We start from the raw sequence: 14,575 nt of genomic DNA on the forward strand, positions 1-14,575 counted from the left end.
TCTCCATCCCCTGTATATGAATATATTTTTTACCAGGCTTCAGAAAAAAAATAGTTTTCTCCTCAGGTAGCTGAGGAGTCAAACTCATACTTAACTATTTTTTGCAGTAAATATTTTTTACACATTTAAATTTTTTTAAAGTAAATCAAGTTTGATGTTATTTTTTAAAAATCCATAAATATGCTTTTTTTTTTTTTATCCGACATCTTAGTGGTGCTGTTGGGGTAGCTGCCGTCCTCTGAGCTTTGCGATGCCTCCCAAGAACGACAAGAAAAAGAAAGATGCCGGAAAGCTGCCAAGAAAGACAAGGACCCAGTGAACAAATCTGGGGGCAAGGCCAAAAAGAAGAAGTGGTCCAAAGGCAAAGTTCGGGACAAGTTCAATAACCTAGTGTTGTTTGACAAAGCCACCTATGACAAGCTCTGCAAGGAAGTCCCCTGCAGTTGACTCTGAGAGCCTGAAGATTCAGGGGTTCCTAGCCAGGGCAGCTGTTCAGGAGCTCCTGAGTAAAGGACTTATTTAACTTGTGTCCAAGCACAGAGCTCAAATGATTTACACCAAAACACAAAAGGCGGAGATGCCCCAGCTGCAGGGGAAGATGCCTGAGCAGGTCCCAATTGTACATTTTGAGAAATAAAACTTTAGTAAGTAAAAAAAAAATCCATATATATAAGTATTAGTTTTTTTTAAGCACCATGATTTACAAAGTTAATCATTGTTGGGTTTCTATACTTGATTTTCTGTTTTAATAAAGCTTCAAAGACTTGTGGTCTTCAAGTCTTGTGTTATTTTGTTTTTTAGCATTTCCACAATTCTATGCAAACACATAACTCTATAGACTCCAAGGAATATACTAGCACATTTCAAATGTCCTATGGACATTTGCTTCCTTCTGTTTTCCTTTTTAATTTATGGTTAGTCTAATGTTTGCTTCAAGAGTTATTCACTGACTCAAACATCTAAAAAATTGGAGTAAACACCTCTACATCTTTTAGGCAAATACCGTTTTATATTGGTGAGATTTTACTGAGTCAAAATAAAAACTGGGTACCAAAAAGGGATAAAGTGACATGTGTGGCACCCCTTCATTACTAATAGTGCAAACTAAAGTGTCAAAAAAGAAAAGAGAAAGACGGAGAGAGAGGTAAAATGCCTACCCCAAAGAAAGGGTAGGGAGAGTGGGTGGGTGTAAAACTGGAGACATTGGTGGTGGAAAATATACACTTCACTGCAAATTAAAGTGTCTAAAAGGAAAGAAAAGGAAAGAGGGAAAGAGAAAAAGAGAAGAAAAGTATATGTCCCAGAGACAGGAAGGGAAGAGGGCACAAGCAAGGATGAGAGGCAATTTTTATTGTTGGTAGGAAATGCACACTCGTGAAGGTTGTTGTACATTGTATGACTGTAAGTCAATCATGAACAATTTTACCTATTGGAAACAAAGACTGTATTATAAACAACCTTGTAACCATGGTGTTTAAATGTATAATAAAATAATATATAATAATATATTATTATAAATAATATATAAAATAAATATAAATATATAATAAAATACATATAAAATAAAATAACAAAATAAAATAAAAACAAAGAGATTCTCTCAATAAACTACCAAACAGGAAAAATAGTGACAAGTTCAGTCAATTAAATATACTTGAAAGAGTTTCAACCTCCATCAGCTCACCTACTACTGCTAATAAAATACTGGAATTCATTGTGATATGAACTCAAATTTCCTGATTAATACATTGTTAGAGATTGAACAATGGACTTAAAATAAATGAAAACATCACAGATCATTATGTTCTGTGATTAAACCATTTTTCTTAAATAAGCATACTCCAATTTGCTTTAAGTCTTATTAATTTTTATAGTTTGACATTTTATTCTGATCAAATTCTCTCATTACCTATGGAACATAGTGTTTTTAAAATAAAGTCCTATGAATTAGTTTTAAAGTTCTAATTGCCTAGGTAGGTCAAGTTAATAAATTATCATTCTCTCAAAAATTTCCATCATTGAGAAAAAGAATTTTCCTCTTCTAGATATGAGCTATTCTGGTTAGAATCCACTGCCCAAAATCTCTAGTTAGTAAATATGAGCAATATATTCATGATATTGTGCATAAAGAATGATTCCTTTGTAGTTACAAAAAATTGAGATTATAAATACTAATGCTAAATTAATATAAATTTTTATATATCTCTTTCTTAATAACAGCAAAACCCATATGAAAATTTTGTTCTAAATTCCCAGTTTTGACTAGGTTTGCACTTTAAAATAATTGAACAGCAACATACACATTTTTAAAAATTATAAATAAGATACATTTCACACAGGCTTATCTCTGTGTCACTTTAAATACATTAAAATTTGATACATTTAAAAAATAATACTATGTATTGCCATCAAATGTTCCAGGAGCTACTTTTGCTTATCTTCCTGTTTTGATCTGAGACTTAAAACCATTTATAAAAAGTCTAATGGAAAACAAAAATAACCCTAAATTTATAAAAATCATGTTGTCATGTAATACATTCCATTGTCTCTTGAAATACACTCTACATCAGGGGTCTCAAACTCAATTTACCTGGGGGCTGCAGGAGGCAAAGTCGGGGTGAGGCAGGGCCGCATAAGGGATTTCACTTACCGAATATTCGCAATAAAAAATCGCATTAGTAAGAAAAAAATCGCAAAAAATCGCATTAAACATTTGCATACCCCGAACGGAACTGTTCAGGGTATGCAAATGTTTAATGCGATTTTTTACTCACTTTTTATTGCGATTATTCTGTAAGCGAACAATGGCGAATACTGCGATATTTGAAGGCCTGCCGCGGGCCACAAATTGTACGGAGCGAGTTTGAGACCCCTGCTCTACATGATTTAATTCACCAAACGGAGCCTCATGAATGTGATCTATTTCAGGAAAATATACTCCATGATGTATTTAGTACAATTCATTAACCATTCATGTTTGGAAAGAATGATATACATAGTCATTTTTACTACCTTCCACATCAACAGATGTCTTTGATACTTGTTTAAAAAAAAAAAAAAGTTGATACCAAATGTCACTTGCTTGTCGAAAAGATTAAATATTAATCTATACAAAAGAAACAGTATTAAAATTTTATCCTTGATTCTTCCTCAGCTTATCTCACTTTTTCATTTTTTTCTGGGTGGGTTTTACAGTTAATTTCACTGTGGAGTTTTGCTGGAATGTTAGATGACAGAAGAATGTGCTGATGTTGTCAAACAATCAGCAACCACAACAAGAGTGCAATTAGACACAGAAGAGATGCGTTTCCACATGATTTTAAAGACTGTATAATTGTTGGATAATTCTAGGAAATTAAAGTTTGCTGGGAAACATGCTGAGTTGTCACTTTTTACGATCAAAGCACCAGAGATCATCTATAAGGAAATTGTAATAGCACTAGGAATTTTTCCCCTACTGATTGCTTTTATGATCTCACATGCATAATATACTTAGAAATAAATATTTGTTATGCTTTCTGGTAAATAAGATTTGCAGATTGAAGAGAGCTGCACAATATTTCCTGGTAGACTTGTTGATCTCTGTAATGATGCATAACCCTTCACAAACTAGAAAAGCTGAGAAATCTCTAAGTGGTAGAGAAGCCATTTTGTGGGCCAACAACTAAGAAAAGAGGTAAGCAAATTTAAATGACTTGCAAATGAGATCCAATCAACCCAAATTCTTAGTGATTAATATGAGACAGTGTTGCCCAATTTAAAAAAAGATAGACATAAAATGATAAAGAGGCAAGAAGAAAAATCAGGAGAATGTATATGATCTCAGTAACCAAAAAAGATCCTTTCAACTCATAAGCAACAGAACCCTAAATATCAATTGAGCAAATATCTATGAAAGGTATAAGAAATCAAACAAAATAAAAAAAGATAAATTCCAAGAAATGGATGAGGGGAAACCATAATTTAAGGGGGACAGAGCTATTGCACAGCAGGTAGGGCATTTGCCTTGCAGCCAACCCAGATTCAGTTCCTGGCATCTTATATGGTCCTATATGGTTTGGTAGCAAGAAATGAAAAATCCCTCATTTATATTTTGTTTTATATTTTATTGTGAAGAAAGAACAAAACATTTTTTACTGAAAGTGTGTAAGAGATGTAAGGTAACAAATATGAGAATAGAGGTCTGCTTTTACATTTTGACTGACAGCTATAAGAGAAAGATGGGGATCAATGACCATTAGGATGTGAATAAACTGCTTACAGAAACACCACATTAAAATAAAATCCTCCAGAAGGAAAATATAGAAATACAAACATACATATGTCTTGCAACAAAAGAAGAATTACCAATGCAAAGAAATTTCTTTCTGCAAATAAATAAAGTAACTGTTTTCTGATTTAAGTAAATAGTTAACTTGGAATCTTGAAAGAAAATAAGAATTAAAATGTTTAAAGAAGCTTAAGCAATACAGAAATGTACAAATCATAAAAATTTCCAGAAACAAGAAATTACACATGAGAATTAATTCATATGCACATATGTACATTTATGTTCAATGCAGCACTATTTACTATACCCAAGATCTGAAAATAACCCAAATGTTCAGAAACAGATACATGTATAGAGAAATTGTAGTATGTATATATACAATTTAGTACTGCTTAGCTGTAAGTAAAGATAAAATTTTTCATGTATATTTATGTAGAATCAAATTTTATGACTTCATTTTTTTCTAATAGCTGCATAACATTCCATTGTATAAAATGCACTAGAGTTTTTTTTATCCACTATTTGTTCTTAGGCACTTGGATTGCTTCCAGATTCTGGCTATTGTGAATAGCGTTGCAATGAACATAAGCATGCAGGTGCTTTTTTCTGCATTGTATTTTTGAGCCCCTAAGATATTCTAAGGAGTCATATTGCTGGGTCAAATGAACAGTTTTATCTGCAGAATATATTTTTTATTAAAAACAACCCAAAGAATAAGAGTGCAGTTAAGTAGAGAAAGAACTATCATGACAATAATAGTTGAAAATGATTGCTCTGGGCTAGAACTGGGAATTGAAAGGATGTAAAGTGATACGCATGATACCTCTTCAGTAACAGGATTGCAAACCACAGTGCATTAAAGGAGAGAGAGAGAGAGAGAGAGAGAGAGAGAGAGAGAGAGAGAGAGAGAGAGAGAGAGAGAGAAGTGTCTGCCATAGAGGCAAGCTTTGGGGAGGGTAGAAGAAAGGCATGGGGGGAACTGGGGATGCTGGTGGTGGGAAATGATTGGTGGTTAAGGTATGGGTATTGGAACACAGCATGACTAAAACTCAACTCTCAGCAACTTTTTAATTCTATCTCACGGTTATTTAATTTAAAAAAAGAAAATTATATAAATATTTTATTTTATTATAAAAATGTGAAGTGGAGGACTCTTTGTTAGGTGGACTGACTAAAAGGAGAAAGACAACCATTGGATCTTTTCATTCATATGTGAATAGAGAGGTTAGTGCATAGACACTGGTATATTCACTAGCTCTAAGATTCTACCAACAGAGCTGAGGAAATCAATAGGCTGAGGGAAGGAAAAGTGGGCAGAATGGAACTTAGGGATAGTGGGGAAAGGACCCTGAGTCTTGGATGGTGGATGTGGTACATTTTACTACTGGAACTCAATGATTCATATTAACATAAATCATATCTCAAAAATATTGACCAGATAGGGGCCAGAGAGATAGCATGGAGGTAGGGCTTTTGCCTTGCATGCAGAAGGATGGTGGTTTAAATTCCAGCATCCCATATGGTCTCCTGAGCCTGACAGAAGCTAGTTCTGAGCATAGAGCCAGGAGTTACCCCCTGAGCATTGCTGGGTGTGACCCAAAAACAAACAAACAAAAAATATTGACTAAAGATTATGCTTTTAAAGTGTAAACAGTAAAGAGAACCCTTTGAACATCAACTAGAAAATAGAAATTAAAACAATAGAAATGAATGTTACTTTACACAAAACAATACAAAACAGTAAAACAATCATTTTAAAGGGAGAAGATCAGAACTTTTATATTCAGTAAGGCAGTCTGTAAAAATAAAAGTGAAATAAAGAAATTTTAGGCTAACAAAACCTAATGGACTTTCTTCCCCAGCAGATGTACATTATAAAAATTCAAACAATCGGAGTTAGAGAACTAGCTCTATGGCTAAATGCACACTCTGCACATGGGAGGTCTAAGCTCAATTCCCTGCACCTAGTGGTCCTTTGAGAACTACCGGAGCAAATCTCAGACACAGAAACATGAATAAACCCTGAGCTTCACAAGGTGTGGCCCAAAAACATACAAAAAATTTAAAACTATCAGTGAGATAACAGGACAGTACCAGCTTCATAAAAGAGAAAGAACATGGTTAAGGTCAATTAAAGGGGAGTTTTGATTTGTTTATTTAGTTTATTGATTACTGTATTTCATTTATTTAATAAAAAGTTTGAAACAAGTATGACAGTGTTAAACATGCATTTGTTTGCTTGTTATATTGTGCACATTTTGATGTACAATTTAAATATTTTATAATAAAAATAATACACTATCATCAAAAATGATCTTTGAAAAATAGCTATCAATTTCAGATTTTTAAATTTTCACTTTTTTTTTTACTCCTTGGCAAAGTTATGACAGTTTGAGCATATTTATTTAGTGAACATCATTGACAAACAAGTAACCCCATGCAATCTCAAGTGACTCCAATATCCCTCTTGTGGAAGAGAGATGAGAAGTCAGTGGTGACTGATGCCTAAAATAATAGAAAATCTGACTTCACTCTTGACACAGACACCAAAAAGCTTTAACCCTAAAGTTACCAAAGAAATATCATCATCATTGTTCTTGTTAAAACAACAGCAACAACCAAGTGTGGCCTACAGGGTGTTGAGTAGCAAAGTGTCTACCTTGAAAGTGTGAAGTTTCAAGTTTGACCCCAGTATCATTCCATGTGCATGGAGCATAATCTTAATAGCAATGCTTTGTGGTGTGGTCTCCAGCACCACAACAAAACGTGTAATTTCCAGCAGACCACAATCAGCCATGTGCAATGTCCCTTCCTCCAATATTTTGGCAATGTTTAACAAAGACCTGATCTCTCAGGCAAAGTCTGAAAGTCTAGATAAATTTCAGAAAAACACAGTGGTCCTCAAGGTAAAAATGGGTTCTGTTTCTCTTTGTATGTGCTATCAGTTCAGACCCCACTGACATTAGCATTCTGGCAATGAAAATGTGAAGAGTTGCAAAATATGGCTCAGGAGAAATTATTTTATTTTATTTTCTTCTGCCTAAAATGTTGGAACTAGAGGAGTCTTACAGAGATTGAGAAATTTTCTGAGTAATAATTTTAGAAAAATTAAATCTCAGAAAAGCATTACTATGGCCAAACAGCTAATTCCTAATAAAGTATAAGAAATATTATAAGGAAAGTGCCTCAAAATGTTCAAGAAAATACATAGATGTAAAAGTGACTTGAAATGTACGAGCCCACTCATCCTTAAGTGTCCTCATACAGCCTTTAAGAGAACAGTCCTATCTCAGCATGTTTGTAAAAATTAAGGGCACATTCATGTTGTTGTTTTTTTTTCTGATACAATGATCCACTTCATACAAGGCAATAATTCCTTTGAAGGCAGGCACTGGTAGAGCTGCCCTTGTTTCCACCACTACAGACTTGACAGATAAATTTTATAAATGTATCCATGAATAAAAATTCAGCTTTATGACACTCAGTTCCAATTATTTTCCAACTCAGTTTTAATTTCCTCATATTATTTATGTAATAAGACTTAATGCTTGTGTAAGCATTCATATATTTGGAGGAAGACAAACAGATTTATCCACAAAGCAGTGGAAAACAGAAAAGAAATCTACAAAAAGCTTTGAAAGTTTTTTTTAACATCAAAAAATTATTAGATAAGGCAATAGAACTTCTCAAAAACTGATCTCAAGCGCATAGCCAGGAGTAACCCCTGAGCGTCACAGGGTGTGGCCCAAAAACCAAAAAAAAAAAAAAAAAAAAAAAAAAAAAAAAACTGATCTCAGAAAACTGTGATGTAGATGTAGCTTTCCCATCCTTTTTTCTAGTTTAGAAGAAAATTCGTTTAGTAGGATTTATTTAATAGAAAATTTTAGTTGATAAGTTTCTCTTGGGTTCTGAATTCATGTTACTACCAGGTTATAAGGATTATTTAGCTTGTTATTTTTATGCCCATCTGAACCACTAGCATCATGTTGCATTGTTTTTTGCATAAGCACATTAAAATGAGGAAATCATATGTGCAGAAAGTTCTTATCTCATAAAGATAAAAACTCCTAAATTTCTTATGCAGGAGGGACTTTCACTCTGAACATTTGTCATAGTGTCTTGACTTAGGTTTCAGTCAATTAAACATCAGCTGTTCACTCCCAAACTTGAATCCCAACCTTAGAATTAGCATGGTTTTCTGCACCATCACCAGGAATTGAACTTTTACTGGAGTAGGACCTAATGATCCCCTGGTACTGACATGCTCCACAGTAGGTTCATATGACTCCCTGACGACTTGAAAATAGTAACTTGCTATCAGAACAGGTTTCTCTGTTTCATCACCTAAAAGTGAGATAAAACCAGAAGATGCTCTATGACAACTTGTCTTCAACATAAGATCTGTACAAAAAACCAAGATCTCTAATTGCAGAAGTCTGACTGTGACAACTGTGTTTGAGAAGAACTTTTCCTAGTACCATGAAGAAAAACCTTGGGATTAGAGAACTTAGTATGCCCTGAGCCTAGAGTTGGTCTTATGTCAGGATGCTTTATGGGTAGGGACACCTGCTTTTAGGCCAAAGGTTTTACCTTTTTATCTTACCCAACTTTTTATGCCCTGCTACAAAAACCTGCCACCGCTTTTTTATATCTTCTAGGGTGTCCCACGTTTTTCATAGAAACGTGGGACACGAATTACTTTGTTTTACCTCATATTTCTGCAATTTTCCATAAAATTAAGAAGGGGAGAGAAAGGATGTGGGCCAGGGACCAAGTGGTCTCAGGTGAATATGTGGAGAAATAAAGGGCAGAACTAAATAGCCAAGTCAAAGCCAACAACAATAGAATCAACTAGACCTAAAATATAACAATCTAAACTTAAAATGGGCAGAGGGTGGTAATACAGGATGCCCTGTAGGAAAATTGATGGAGAAGGTTGACTTATGGTGGGATTGGCCCTTATTCATTGTATGTCTAAAACCCAACTATGAAGGGCTTTGTAAATCACAATGGTTTTAATCAAATAAAATTTAAAAAAAAACCTATGCTAAGGTTGTCTTTATAAAGTTCTGAATTAAGGTTGCTACCCATGTACTAACACATAGGACAAACTGATTCATGTATTTTACCGAAGTCAAATGTGGATTGTCACAAACCAATGAGACAAGATGTGCTTTAATATGCCACTAATGTCTTAACTAAGATCATAATCTTTTCACCTACTGTTAAAGATACCACCCAACAATATTCAAGGGCTCAGGACTACTCCTAGTGGTGCTGGGGATAAAGTGGTGCCAAAGTTCAAATCTAGTGCCTCACATGCCAGGTGTGTGCTTTACCATAATAATTCAGCAGCAGCTTTCCACCTTTTTATTTTTTAGTGAAATAAGATAATTTTAATTAAAGGAAAACTGCCAGAAAGAAAGAGAAAAGAGAGAAAAGAAATATGGGACATATATGTTCAAAAATACACATGCTTATCCAAAGTGGAACAAAGTAGGTTAAGAAACATAGAGAAAGTGCCAGAGCCATAGCATAGCACTAGGGCTTTTGCCTTGTTTGCAGCTGCGCAGATGGACCTGAGTTCGATCCCCCAGAATCCCATAAGGTCCCCTGAGCCAGAAGTGATTTCTGAGCACATAGCTGCATAGCCAGGAGTAACTCCTGAGCATTGCTGGATGTGGCCCAAAAATGAAAAACAGAAAGAAGAAAGAAAGGAAAGAAAGAAAGAAAGAAAGAAAGAAAGAAAGAAAGAAAGAAAGAAAGAAAGAAAGAAAGAAAGAAAGAAAGAAAGAAAGAAAGAAGAAAGAAAGAAAGAAAAAAGAAAGAAAGAAAGAAAGAAAGAAAGAAAGAAAGAAAGAAAGAAAGAAAAAGAAGAAAGAAAAGAAAGAAGAAAGAAAGAAAGAAAGAAAGAAAGAAAAAGAAAGAAAGAAAGAAAGAAAGAAAGAAAGAAAGAAAGAAAGAAAGAAAGAAAGAAAGAAAGAAAGAAAGAAAGAAAGAAAGAAAGAAAGAAAGAAAGAAAGAAAGAAGAAAGAAAGAAGAAAGAAAGAAGAAAGAAAGAAAGAAAGAAAGAAAGAAAGAGGAAAGAAAGAAAGAAAGAAAGAAAGAAAGAAAGAAAGAAAGAAAGAAAGAAGAAGGAAAGAAAGAAAGAAAGAAAGAAAGAAAGAAAGAAAGAAAAAGAAAAAGAAAGAAAGAAAGAAAGAAAAAAGAAAGAAAGAAAGAAAGAAAGAAAGAAAGAAAGAAAGAAAGAAAGAAAGAAAGAAAGAAAGAAAGAAAGAAAGAAAGAAAGAAACAAAGAAACAAAGAAAGAAAGAAAGAAAGAAAGAAAGCAAGAAAGAAAGAAAGAAAGAAAGAAAAAGAAAAATAGAGACAAGTGAGATTTGTGTGCCAGGGAAAACATTGGCTTGAAGAACAAACCTGAGTTTTCTACCATTTCAAAATAAGTTCTCTGCATGCTATTGGCAAATTTGTGCAATGATATGTCTATGACTACATCAAGCAAAAGACATTCTATAATGTAACCACCTTTATAAAAATTCATATTATGAATTTTGTGGCAAGCAAAAAACACTGACTAATATATTCTACTCCCAATTCTATCCCTTCTACTTAAGCCTTTGGACATTTTTAGTAGATAATTTAAGATAATTTGCCTTGGAAACTCTTGGAACAAAGAATAAAATCCTTCCTGTGTTAGTGCATTCTTTTCTTTTCACCTGCAATATCAAGATACATAAGTGTAGCAAAAGAGTTTTGAAAGCACAGCTAGAGTACACAATTTGGGCGTGACTGAACATATGTTTTTATCTGATTAGTAATTAAATTGCTAGTTCTGTCTTTACTCATGATAGTTTTATATACATAGTGCAGTGGAGAAAAAAAAGGTAAAAGTTCACAGTTCCAGTGTAATTTGACTGTTCCCAAATGTCCTACAGTGATTCTATCAGGAAGATTTGCTCCCAAAGGGGACAAAAACAAGCAAACAGATTAGCCTTTCCTATCTTAGAATGCTAAAAATATATAGGTTTATTATAATGGCTAATGATGACTGTCTTATATTCCCCATTTTATAATTCCTTTTTTATTCCTAAAATTTTAAGTGATTGGTAAAAATATCAAAAACTTTCCTTTAAAATGATTATTCAAAGAGTCCATCACTGGGTGTGGCCCCAAAACTAAATATATATACATATATATAAATAATTTATATATATAATGATTTATATATAAAATAATTATCCAGGATTTACAGAGTTGAATGTTCTCTGCTATTCTAGGAGATGCAAAAATGTGGCCAATCATGGTGACAATTTAATTCTCTTTTTTTCTCCACTGCACTATGTATGTAAATTGAAGATGACTTCAATTCTAATTGAAATCAGTATCTATTGCCAACATTTTAGCCTTTTGGCCTACACACCTGTTGACACCAAAAGATTAGTAGGTCAATTATAGAACTGGAATGCTTTTATGTACTCTAGGAGCTTAGAATGAGAAATAATTCAGGAGATTATCATTGAGCTAGTACAAAGTTAAATCACTATCAGTGAATTTGATATTATTGTCATCTCTTTAACACTGGCTTTTTAAGGTCATCCCCTCATTTTCCAGCTATCATTTTTCTCCTGAAATTAGTAAATACAAAAAATTACTCTTGGTGGAGATTGTTTAATACCAACTTGTCCTCAAGTGATTCCTAGAGACTTAGTATATCATCTGAATAAAAGAGAACAGAGACCTAAGCCCTGGGAGGTTAGTGGATAAAAATGTTCTCTGTGTAGAAAGGACAAGTAATGGTTAGTTTTCATAGACAACTAAGGTGGGATGGCATCAGTTCAAATTTCTCAAAAGCAAATTATTCTGATTTGTGTTTTTCAAAGGCATGCAGTACAGAAGAAACACTACTTTCTCTGTATCACATTCTGCTCTGCCAGTGCACCACCTGCAAATCATCATCCATTTAATCCCTCTCCTCTATATTTGTATGGTTTTCTCCTTCCAAGGTGCTTAAGAATACATTAGATTTTTGACAATTTAAAATAGTTTAAAGAATAAACAGTTGGTGAGGACCATCTTAGTTTAAAGGAAATCATGAACTCCTTTACCAGAACCAAGTAAGAACCTTTGGTTGGAGTTGTATCCTGGTGCACATAATGAAGAGTTCCCTAGAGTAGTGTTTCTCTTTGATCGTGGTCTATGTTTTTCAGACAGCAGCAATTTTCTCAGCCAACTGAGAAATTGTGTAAACTGACACCTTTATCTTATTTTTCAGATAAAATATAAATTTTATTTTGAGTCAACATCAGGTAATAAAATCTCATTTGCTCAAAAGTACTACCTAAATAAGTCAGTCGGTTCTTGGTCACACAGGAAATGAGCCACCAAATGAGCTTATTAAAGAGAAAAATGTCAAAAACAGATTTGTAATGTGACTAACAGCCATCCAGGGAAGCAAAAAGCAAACATTGGAACCCAATGGAATGCTATCTTAAAATAAATATACCTAGATGCCAAATCTAGATCAAAAGCTTGACACTTTATTTTAAAAATGACTATTTCATAAAGATATTCATACTAAAAATTTAAATAGAATTAAAAAATGAAATTCTATGCATTTTGATACACATTATATGTAAATTTTCATCTAATTACTTTTGTTTTAAATCTATTTGATTTCAGGATTACAGGGTTTTGATTTGTAACTATTAGCATGAACTCATAAGGACTGAAGAAAATAACTGGTTTAATTTCTAAGAATTACAGAGATTGATGACAGGTGTTTGTATAGAACTTCCTTACAAGACAGTTAAAGGAAATGATGAATACAGAAATAGTAACCTAGTGATTAAAGCAAAAGGCTTGGAGCTGGGTAGATATGAGCTCAAATTCAAATTTCTACCAATCTTAACCTTTTTGGGGTGGAACACTCATGGTTGTGCTCAAAACTTATTCTTGACTCAATGCTCAGGGATCACTCTTGGCAGAAAAGCTCATGGAACCATGTAAGCTACTGGGAATGGATCTCAGGTCATCTGCATGCCAGGCAAGCATCCTACCTATTGTACTATTATTCTAGCCCCCATTCTTAATATGTCAGACACTCCATTAAACCTTTTTAAATTTTCATTTTCTTTTTTTGTAGCATAAAATTAGATTTACTGGATTGGCTTAAAAATAAAATTATATTGGGGCCGGAGAGATAGCATGGAGGTAAGGCATTTACCTTTCATGCAGAAGGTCATCAGTTCGAATCCCGGCGTCCCATATGGTCCCCCGTGCATGCCAGGAGTAATTTCTGAGCACAGAGCCAGGAAAAGCCCCTGAGAACTGCCGGGTGTGACCCAAAAACCACAAAAAAAATAAAATAAAATAAAATAAAATTATATATAACTTGTAAAACCTTTAACCCAAAGCTTGGTTCATAATAAAGGTGAAGCAATAATAAATTCTATTATAATTTAAAGTACTTTGCATGTGTAGTTTCCATTGAGTTCTTAAATATTTTTCTAGAAATGTTAGATTCCCCAGATCTTTTAGGATTCCATTTGCCAATTGTATGCTATTATCATTAATTTATTCAAAATGTTTCCCAGAAAAGCTGGCTGAGGAAGTAAATTAATTTATTCCAAAATGATGTTGGGTTACCTTAACACTGAGTTCATCCTTAAGTAAAATTCAGTTTGATTTTCTCAAGCCAAAAAAGACATCTGAACTTCACTCAGTAATCCAAAATATTGCTAGGGAGTTTTATCATCAGTCCAGTACTACATTAAAAATTGCTTTGATCCCCAGTCAGACTGTGTAATCTAATGTTTTGGAAAAAATATCTCATTTTCTGTTCTGGAAGTCTATGCTTATTTTCTTACATTTGGGCAAGTGGGGAGAGAATACCCAGAGACTGAGACTGAGAGACATCCTAGGCTCTGTCTGATGGCTTTACTTTTGCATATACACAATGTTTTTCATGGTTCTTCATTCCATTTCACTCTTGATTTGCTCTTCTTAGGCAAACAAAATCTTTCCATGTACTATGAAATTCATTCACTTTCTTACATTTTCCTTCATAGGAAAGCATTCTTGCTATTTAGTCTTGGAAATGTAGCTGCCAATCTTAAAAAAAAAATCTTAAATGGGATTGAACATTTTTTACTCACCCTTGGGAAAATATAAAAATGTTTTAAATATCTTGGTAATGGTAACAGAGTGAGAATGAGACCAAAGAACACCATCTTTCTAGGCATATACCAACTGCCCTCAGTAGCAATCATCCCAGCGTTTCAGCCTAGTAATTGGATCGGGTGATCA

General features: G+C 33.7%; 1 pseudogene; it reads left to right on the forward strand.

The window, feature by feature from the left end:
* Positions 1-250: 250 nt before the first annotated feature.
* LOC126000280 (40S ribosomal protein S25-like) lies at positions 251-606 on the forward strand (annotated as a pseudogene).
* The last annotated feature ends 13,969 nt before the right edge of the window (positions 607-14,575 follow it).

Source organism: Suncus etruscus, chromosome 2 (genome assembly GCF_024139225.1).
Source record: "Suncus etruscus isolate mSunEtr1 chromosome 2, mSunEtr1.pri.cur, whole genome shotgun sequence".
Taxonomy (NCBI): domain Eukaryota; kingdom Metazoa; phylum Chordata; class Mammalia; order Eulipotyphla; family Soricidae; genus Suncus; species Suncus etruscus.